The sequence below is a fragment of the Salvelinus namaycush genome, chromosome 25 (assembly GCF_016432855.1).
Source record: "Salvelinus namaycush isolate Seneca chromosome 25, SaNama_1.0, whole genome shotgun sequence".
In the NCBI taxonomy this organism is placed as follows: domain Eukaryota; kingdom Metazoa; phylum Chordata; class Actinopteri; order Salmoniformes; family Salmonidae; genus Salvelinus; species Salvelinus namaycush.
The window spans coordinates 33,809,416-33,818,581 of record NC_052331.1 but is presented as its reverse complement, the minus strand read 5'-3'; positions in this window follow the sequence as shown (position 1 = coordinate 33,818,581).

Below are 9,166 nucleotides of genomic sequence, written 5' to 3'. Positions count from 1 at the left end.
GTCAGCCAGCCATGAGCGTCCAGAGCCGTCAGCCAGCCATGAGCGTCCAGAGCCGTCAGCCAGCCATGAGCGTCCAGAGCCGTCAGCCAGCCATGAGCGTCCAGAGCCGTCAGCCAGCCATGAGCGTCCAGAGCCGTCAGCCAGCCATGAGCGTCCAGAGCCGTCAGCCAGCCATGAGCTGCCCCTCAGCCCAGAGCGGCTATTTATCCAGAACTGCCCCTCAGTCCAGAGCTGTCTCTCTGTCCGGAGCTGCCCTTCAGTCCGGAGTTGCCCCTCTATCCTGAGCTACCTCTCTATCCTGAGCTACCTCTCTATCCTGAGCTATCCCTCTGTCCTGAGCTACCTCTCTGTCCTGAGCTACCTTGTCCTGGAGCTGTCCTTTATCTTGGTGTTGCCCCTTAAATTAGGTGGGTGGAGTAAGAGGGTGGTCATTCTGAGGGGGAGACGTAAACTGGGATTGACTATGGTGGGGTGGGGACCTCGCCCTGAGCCTGAGCCACCACCGTGGTCAGACGCCCACCCAGACCCTCCCCTAGACTTTTGGTGGTGCGTTCGGAGTACGCACCTTGAGGGGGGGGTTATGTCACGTTCCTGACCGGTTTTCTGTTATTTTGTATGTGTTTGATGGTCAGGGCGTGAGTTTGGGTGGGTAGTCTATGTTGTGTGTTTCTATGTTTGTTAAGGGTGACCTGATATGGCTCTCAATTAGAGGCAGGTGGTTTTCATTTCCTCTGATTGAGAGCCATATTAAGGTAGGTGTTTTCACACTGTTTGTTTGTGGGTGGTTGTCTCCTGTGTCAGTGTCTGTATGTTACACCACACGGGACTGTTTCGGTATCGTTCGTTCGTTCGTTTTGTATGTAGTCTGTTTCCTGTTCATGCGTTCTTCACGTTATATGTAAGTTCGTGTCCAGGTCTGTCTACATCATTTATTTGTTTTGTTAATTATTCAAGTGTAGTTCGTTTTTTTCGTCTTGTTTAAATAAATCATGTCATTTCACAACGCTGCGTTTTGGTCGAATCCCTGCTCCTCCTCTTCGGATGAAGAGGAGGAGGAAAGCCGTTACACATCCGTCCTCAATAGCTCCTTCCTGGAAGTTAAGGCCGACTGAACTGTTCTGCACAATGAATGAATCATGTGTCCGATTTGGCCACTACATTCAACAAAGCCAAATGTGAATCACAGATGACCTGCACATTGACAGAATGGAAATCTTTTCTGTTGACGAAGTTGAATTCGTTCAATGATGGTGCTTTTATTGTGATGTGGGTGCAGCCAATTGCTCCAATGACATTGGGAAAACCAGCTATGGTATGGAAATCCCTTTTCACTCTGGCCTGTTGCACAGCAGTGTACGGAAACTGTATGTATTGTCGGGTCAATAAAATAATTCCATGAAGGACTGCAGGCAATATTCGGCTCATGGTTGGTTGTGAATTGCCAGACTGATCCGCAATCTCCCATTGGAATGTTCCAGTGGCCAAAAATCCCAAGGTGGAGGGGATTTAGGTATGCACTGGGATGGCATTGGTGTGTTTCGTCTCCCTTTCTAATACTGGAGAGAGTTGGTTGCAGAGATACAATAAAATATGCCTTGGAAAACGACTACTAATAAGCCAAGTGTCGCTCTCAGAAAAATAATCTACACGCTCATTGAAAACACGCTCCTTGCGTAATGCAGCTTGTGCCACATCCTCCAGCAATGCAAGATTTGCCATGTTTGACAAGTCACAACGCCTCAGTGTTGCCTTTTATATTATTTAACGGCTTTAACTAAATTGCCTCCAATCTTACATTCCACTCTCTTTCTAATTGACTTTATTATTCAAGTAGGCTTAAATGGTTTCATGTTTATGAATTCGATAGCACTCTGAGAAAACTATTAGTAGCTTAAGTGTCTATAATGGTATGTCATTAGCAGAATGGTATGTCATTAGCAGTTTGACTTTTCTACCACAAGGTGCTGTGTGTACACATGGTCAGAGGTGTACTTCAATTTACACACATTCTCAAGTATAAGTAGAGGATAAATCCCACACTTTGCTTAGAAATTATCTCACGCATGATTTACGAACATTTCTATTCGTACGCAACATTGATAAATGATGGCCCTGGCTGCCAAGTGGGTGGGCCTGGCTGCCAAGTGGGTGGGCCTGGCTGCCAAGTGGGTGGGCCTGGCTGCCAAGTGGGTGGGCCTGGCTGCCAAGTAGGTGGGCCTGGCTGCCAAGTGGGTGGGCCTGGCTGCCAAGTGGGTGGGCCTGGCTGCCAAGTGGGTGGGCCTGGCTGCCAAGTAGGTGGGCCTGGCTGCCAAGTGGGTGGGCCTGGCTGCCAAGTGGGTGGGCCTGGCTGCCAAGTGGGTGGGCCTGGCTGCCAAGTTGGTGGGCCTGGCTGCCAAGTGGGTGGCCCTGGCTGCCAAGTGGGTGGGCCTGGCTGCCAAGTGGGTGGGTCTGGCTGCCAAGTGGGTGGGCCTGGCTGCCAAGTGGGTGGGCCTGGCTGCCAAGTAGGTGGGCCTATGCCCTCCCATGCCCATCCACGGTTGCGCCCCTGCCCAGTCATGTGAAATCCATAGATTAGGGCTAAATTAATTCCTTTCAATTGACTGATTTCCTTATATGAACTGTAACTCAGTAAAATCATTGAAATTGTTGCATGTTGAGGTTAAACTTTTGTTCAGTATAATTTACACATTCTCTATGTCTAGTTTTAGACGTTCAAGGGTGGCCTATAATCATTTGCCAATGATATATATATTATATTATTTGTTTTACTCAAACCTCCTGGATTGAATGAGCTATGAATGCTCCTTAGTATCTTTTTCCCATTTCTGAGTGCCATTGAGGACTTTTGACCACCATTATGAAGTAGTTAACAGGGTGGGACTTTCTATGGGTGAAGGAAGAATCAGTGTCACACCCTGATCTGTTTCACCTGTCTTGTGCTTGTCTCCACCCACCACCAGGTGTCTCCTATTTTCCCCAATATCCCCTGTGTATTTATACCTGCGTTTTCTGTCTGTCTGTTGCCAGTTTGTCTTGTTTTGTCAGATCTTTGTTTCCCTGCTTCACTAGTGTTTGTTTTCCCAGTTCTGCCCTCAGCCATCCAGCCTGCCCTGAGCCTGACCCTGACCCTGAGCCTGCATGACGTTCTGTCCCTGATTGACTCTGCCTTGGATTACGAACCTCTGCCTGCCCTCGACCAGCCCTTTTCCTGCCCCTTTGTTACAATAAATATTCTGAGAACCGAACCGAATATCCTGGGTTGTGATACACACAATTCCAACCAGGTCAGTAGGAGGGTTGTTCAATGAATTATACAACTAGGCAAACATTCCATAACTGCAGGTGGCAATAAATCCCTTTATACCTGTTCAGACAACGCATTCCGGGTGGCAGTATGCACCCTTGGTTTGTTTCATAGAAGAAGAAGAAGAAATGTACTACGTTAGAGTGGAGAAAGCCCTCAATGGTGCTGCCCATGCTGTCACAGAAGCCATTATGGCAAAGATGCAAAGAAGAGCCCTCTATTGATTCGTCCCAACCATTAAAATAACTCAGTTCACTGGTATGAAATATAATGATATACAACTGACTGGTACCTCTGGTTAAATTACATCTGCATTGTGCCCTTCACATTTTCCAGTTTCTATAGAGGCTTGCATACCCTAATGTCAACCATGCAGAGTCCATGTCACAATCATGATGTCTGTCGTGCCTCATGCTGCTGTATACTGGCACAGTAGAATTAATTAGCAATGGAGACTGATATACTACTACTTTGGACTTGTATTTACTGCAGTAGGGTAAATCAGGGGAACACAGAGTGACTCTTGGTGGTCTTAAACAAATCTACTTTGAAACAAAAGTATACACCTCACACACATGGTTATGAGCTTTAAAAAAAACACCTGTACCATGTCAGATATAAAGTTTACATTTATAAAATTGAGTTTGCATCCCAATATTACACTATATATACATCACCGTAGACTGAAATATAACAAAACTGTTTTTATTTAAAAAAAAAATAATAATGTTAATTATGAAAAATATTAACATTCCCCTTATGAGGCCAAAGAGTGCGCTTTTGTTCATTAAGGGCTACTACTCACGCCCATTGATTGTTAGCTAGTGGTGGCTTAAGTTAGCTGAAGTTTGTAGTGGTTGTTTAAAGGGGACATTTGCAGTTTCTACATAAATGTTTTGAATAATGATACAGTATGTACCCATTTGATTCTTGAGCTTAGTTCAGCGTCTGAAGCCTACTACCGAAGATTGATGAGATACGCCTGTTTTTTTGCAAATCAGAGGTAGGTGTTTTATTTTTTACTGAGACATGGTTGGATTCATCTGTTTGTGATGAGAAATTGAGATAGGTAATTACTCTGTTGTCAGGAAGGATCGGAATCGGAACGGTGGGGGGATATGTGTGTTGGTAAGATCCAAAATTGCTTTTAACGTCAGATCGGATTTATGCGCTGATCTGGAGATTGTCTGGCTGGATATCTGCCTTCCCAAAACCAAGACGATTTTGTTGGGAGTGTGTTATAGGCCACCCAAGCAGAATGCATTCTATGAAGGTCTTGAAATTGTGTTGTCAAACTGTAATGATTCCCTGTTGAAGGAAATCATTTTGTTAGGGGATTTCAATACTGATGTCTGCAAAAAGAATAGCCCAACCCACAATGTATTTATGCACTTTTGTAGATCACTTGCTCTGACCCAAATGATAAAAGATCCCACCAGGATATGTGAACAGTGCAAAGTACGATTGACTTAATATTGGTGTCTGATAAATCTAAAATATTGCAGAGTGGAGTACTAGTATATGGAATGAGTCATCATTTTATTACATTTTGCACAAGGATGATTTTTAAAGCTATATTTAAGTGTCACAAAACAGAATCAGAGGACTCAAAAAATACTGTGTTGAAAAGTGGGAGGAAGTGGGTAAAATTGACTGGTCACCTGTGCTAGATAGTGTAGGGGTAGACAGTGCCTGGGAAGTCTTTGAATGTAGATTCCTTGATGTGGTGAATGTGATGGCTCTCATGAGATGGGTTAGGGTAAAGCAGAGATTTACCCCTTGGTTTAATCATGAGATTCTAATATCTATCCAAGCAAGGAATAAGGCCTTTACACAATTCAAGAACTGTCAAGAGCAGCGTGATTTTGTCCTATATAAACGTCACAGAAATGAAGCACAGAGCAGGATGGATGAAGCTAAGAGGGGTTACTTTGCTGAGAAAATAATTGAGAACAAAAATTACTCTTAAAAAGCTTTGGAAATCATTTAAGGAACTAGGCTGTAGTAGTACACCCCCCAAAAAACTCAACAGTATTGGACTGAACATCAGGGGGGAGATGGTGTATGAAAAGGTATGCACTGTTGGTTGCCAATGAATTCAACTCGTTTTTTACTTCTGTTGCCAGCAAGCTGGTTAGCCAGCTGCCCACCAGTTCTGGTTTGTATGGAAGCAACCAAGTCAAGAGGTATTATGTAGAGTTAGGGGTTCAGCCATACTCTTTTTCTTTTACAAAGGTAGCAACAGCCAAAATAGTCAGTATTGAGCATTTAAGCTCTGCCAGCAAAGCCACAACCCTCGATAATATTCCTGCAAGGTTTCTTATAGATTCTGCTGAGCAAATTGGCCCTTGTATTACGCATATTGTTAATCTCTCTCTTGAACAATGTACCTTTCCCAGGGAACAAGCTAAAGTTATACCTCTGTATAAGAAGGGGATAAAGTCTGGCCCTGGGAATTATAGGCCTGTATCTATCCTCTGTGTAACATCAAAGATCCTGGAGAGAGTTGTACATGAGCAAATGTATGAATATGTTAACAAACAGGGTCTAATGTATGATTTTCAGTCAGGTTTTAGAAAAACATACTCCACTGATTCATGTCTATTTTACTTGACTGACTTCGTCAGGAAAGATATTGATGAGGGAAATCTGTGTGGAATGGTACTGCTTGACCTACAGAAGGCCTTTGATACAGTTAACCACTGTCGCCTAATCTCCAAACTGGAGGCACTGGGGTTAAGCAGTATCCCTCTAGGCTGGGCAAAGTCCTATTTATCAGGAAGGGAGCAAGTAGTAGAGGTTAATTGTTTACTGTCTCAGGCAAAGCCAATGAGTTGTGGTGTTCCGCAGGGGAGCGTGCTTGGGCCTCTGCTGTTTTTATTGTATATTAACGATATGAAAGATGCTTGTTCTTGCCGTCTTTTTCTTTATGCGGATGACTCTACACTTCTGGCGTCTCACAAAAGTAAAACTATGTTGGAGAGCATACTTAGCACAGAGCTTACTAACATTAGCAAATGGCTTGGAGATAATAAGTTATCTCTGCACTTAGGAAAAACTGAAGCAATTATTTTTGGATCCAGACCTAAATTGAGTAGGTCCTCTGAAATTAGTGTGGAATTAGGGGACGAGGTGCTGACTACTAAAACCTCTGTTAGCTACTTGGAGTGTATCCTTGATGGAAGCTTGGGAGGTGTGAGCATGGCCAATAAAGTGCTAGGGAAGGTTAATGCCAGGACTACGTTTTTGGCTAGAAAGTCCAAGCTGCTTGATAAGGACTCCATGAAAGTGCTAGCTACTGTCCTCATTCAATGTCATTTTGACTATGCTAGTACTTCCTGGTTTGGGGGCTTATCTAAACTGAAGAAGGGGAAGCTCCAGATAGCCCAGAATAAGTTGATCAGGGTAGTATTGAAGGTGAGTCCACGTACTCACATAGGCAGGAGCTGCTTTCAGGAACTAAACTGGCTGCCTGTTGAGGCTAGGGTGTCCCAGATTAGACTAGGTTTGGTTTACAGGAGTATTTATGGTCCTGCGCCCAGATATCTAAGTGATTACTTTCCTTGTGTTAGGGACGCACACAATCACAGCACCAGATCAGGTTTTGCTGATGTGTGCTTATACAGGTTCAGGAGTAATGCTGGGAAAGGTACTTGCTTGTATACTGGAGCCTCAGAATGGAATGAGTTGCCTCTGCTCATAAAAACAACGTCCTCTCTGGGAAGCTTTAAAAATAAAGTAAAAATATGTTTGATGTCTTCTGTGCCCATATGAATAACCCTTATGATGTAACTGGAATGATGAGATAGATGTTCTTCTTCTCTGTTTTTGTTTTATTATTTCACTGCCATACTGTGTTCGATCTTGTCTAGCCATCTTGTCTCAAGAGGACCACAATGGAAATAAGTCCCAGACTTTATTTTGTGTTATGTATGACTTTTTCAAGTTTTATGTGTGCTTGTTTTTTTAAATGGTCGAATTAATAAACTAAACTTAACCAAACAGCTGTAATACCCCATCAGAACCCAAAATATAAGCTTGTTTTACTCCAATGTTTGTAAATAACGTACACACTAAATGCTGTATAGCCTCAAAACATAGTTAAAACGATCATTTTGATATCATGGATGGTCCGTGCAGTGGAGTGTATTCATGCCAAGGGAAGCCAGGCTTCCCCAAAATATATATTTTTTAAACATAAAATAATTTATCTGTCATCTCTCTGTATTTCATAATGTTCCTTCAATTCGCAAGAGGCTGAATGTATTTCACCGGAAAAAGCGTCCTAGTGAGCGAAACAGTGCCCCTCTGTCTCTGTATGTGTAGGCCATCTATCTGATGCTGTCTGGTCCAAAGGAGTATGTTTCCCTGCACAGGGTACATACCATGGTCAAATCAATCTACCATGGTCAAATCAACCCCAGCCTCACAGACAACACACAGGCTACTGTCCTTCATATGACATGAGTAGTTGAGCATCCTACCATGGTCAAATCAACCCCAGCCTCACAGACAACACACAGGCTACTGTCCTTCATATGACATGAGTAGTTGAGCATCCTACCATGGTCAAATCAACCCCAGCCTCACAGACAACACATAGGGTTATGCTTAACTCTCTCCCAGGTTTTTGCTGTAATTATTGACCATTATTTTATACAGTCTAATGACGCAGCAACATTGTATAAGAGTTTGATTTGTAATGAGTCTATTAAGCACTAGATGGCGCCTCCACTCCATTATTCAGTAAGTATTTGGCATTCAGAGAATAACGTCATTAAGCAAATATCCAGCAGGCTTCAGTATAAGACAAAATACCCAAAATACCCAATGTCCTCAAGACAGCTTGAGTAACTCATCAACCCCTTCAAATGTCAGTTTTCATCACTGATGACCTAAACCCACCCGTCATCTGTATGGGGATGAGAAGGGATGGTTTTGGGCGGTACACAGAGACACTCATCATCAACATCCTTTAAAGGGGAAATATGTGATATTCACAGCAGTTTTTGGTCATTTTAATGAATATTAATTATATAACCATTGATTCCAGAGTATTTTAACAATATCACTTAGAAAGGCCCATGAGCTTAGTTCAACTGTCTTCCTCCATCATAACCCAAAATACAATGATGTTTTACTCCATTGTTTGTAAACAACGTATTTTTTCCAATGATGGAGTATGCCTTTAAAAAAAATATGGAGAGACATTCAGGTCTAAGACATGTCATTTTTTAACGTACTGACTTACTCATCCCCAGTAATACTTAAGGAACGACTCATGCAGATGCAGTAGGAGAAAAACCTGCTCACTCTGACCCCATTATGAAACGTTCAGAGAGCCTTTGACCTACAGAAATGGAACCCTGTTTATTCAGTCTCAAACTGTGGTGATAAGGGAACAGAGTCCCACTTCTGTCATATGGGATGTGTCAACCACAGACAATTAGAACCCAGAGACAACAATGGGGATTGAATAAGCCAGAAGACATTGATGTTCTGGAGTGATGTCATCTATTCAGCCCATCTGTCATTTCTTCATCCTCCGCTTGCATCTAGCTCAGCTGCTCCACATGGGAACTGTAACCTACTTGTCAGATCACAACCAGGTAAATACATTTTTAAGGACTACAAAAAGATGTGTAAACAACGTTTTCAATCACTTCAGCCTGATGTCTTTTCAACCAATGATAATGACGTGACGTCCAGACCATAATTGTAGGCTACCCCATTATCCCATCTCATTTAATACTCCCCCTCACGCAATCTCACGTGATAAATACTACTTTTGCAGTCTTCCATCTCTTCCTTCCCTCCACTCTCCTCCAATGGGAGTTGTCTTTGACTGGTGGAATCCTTCTG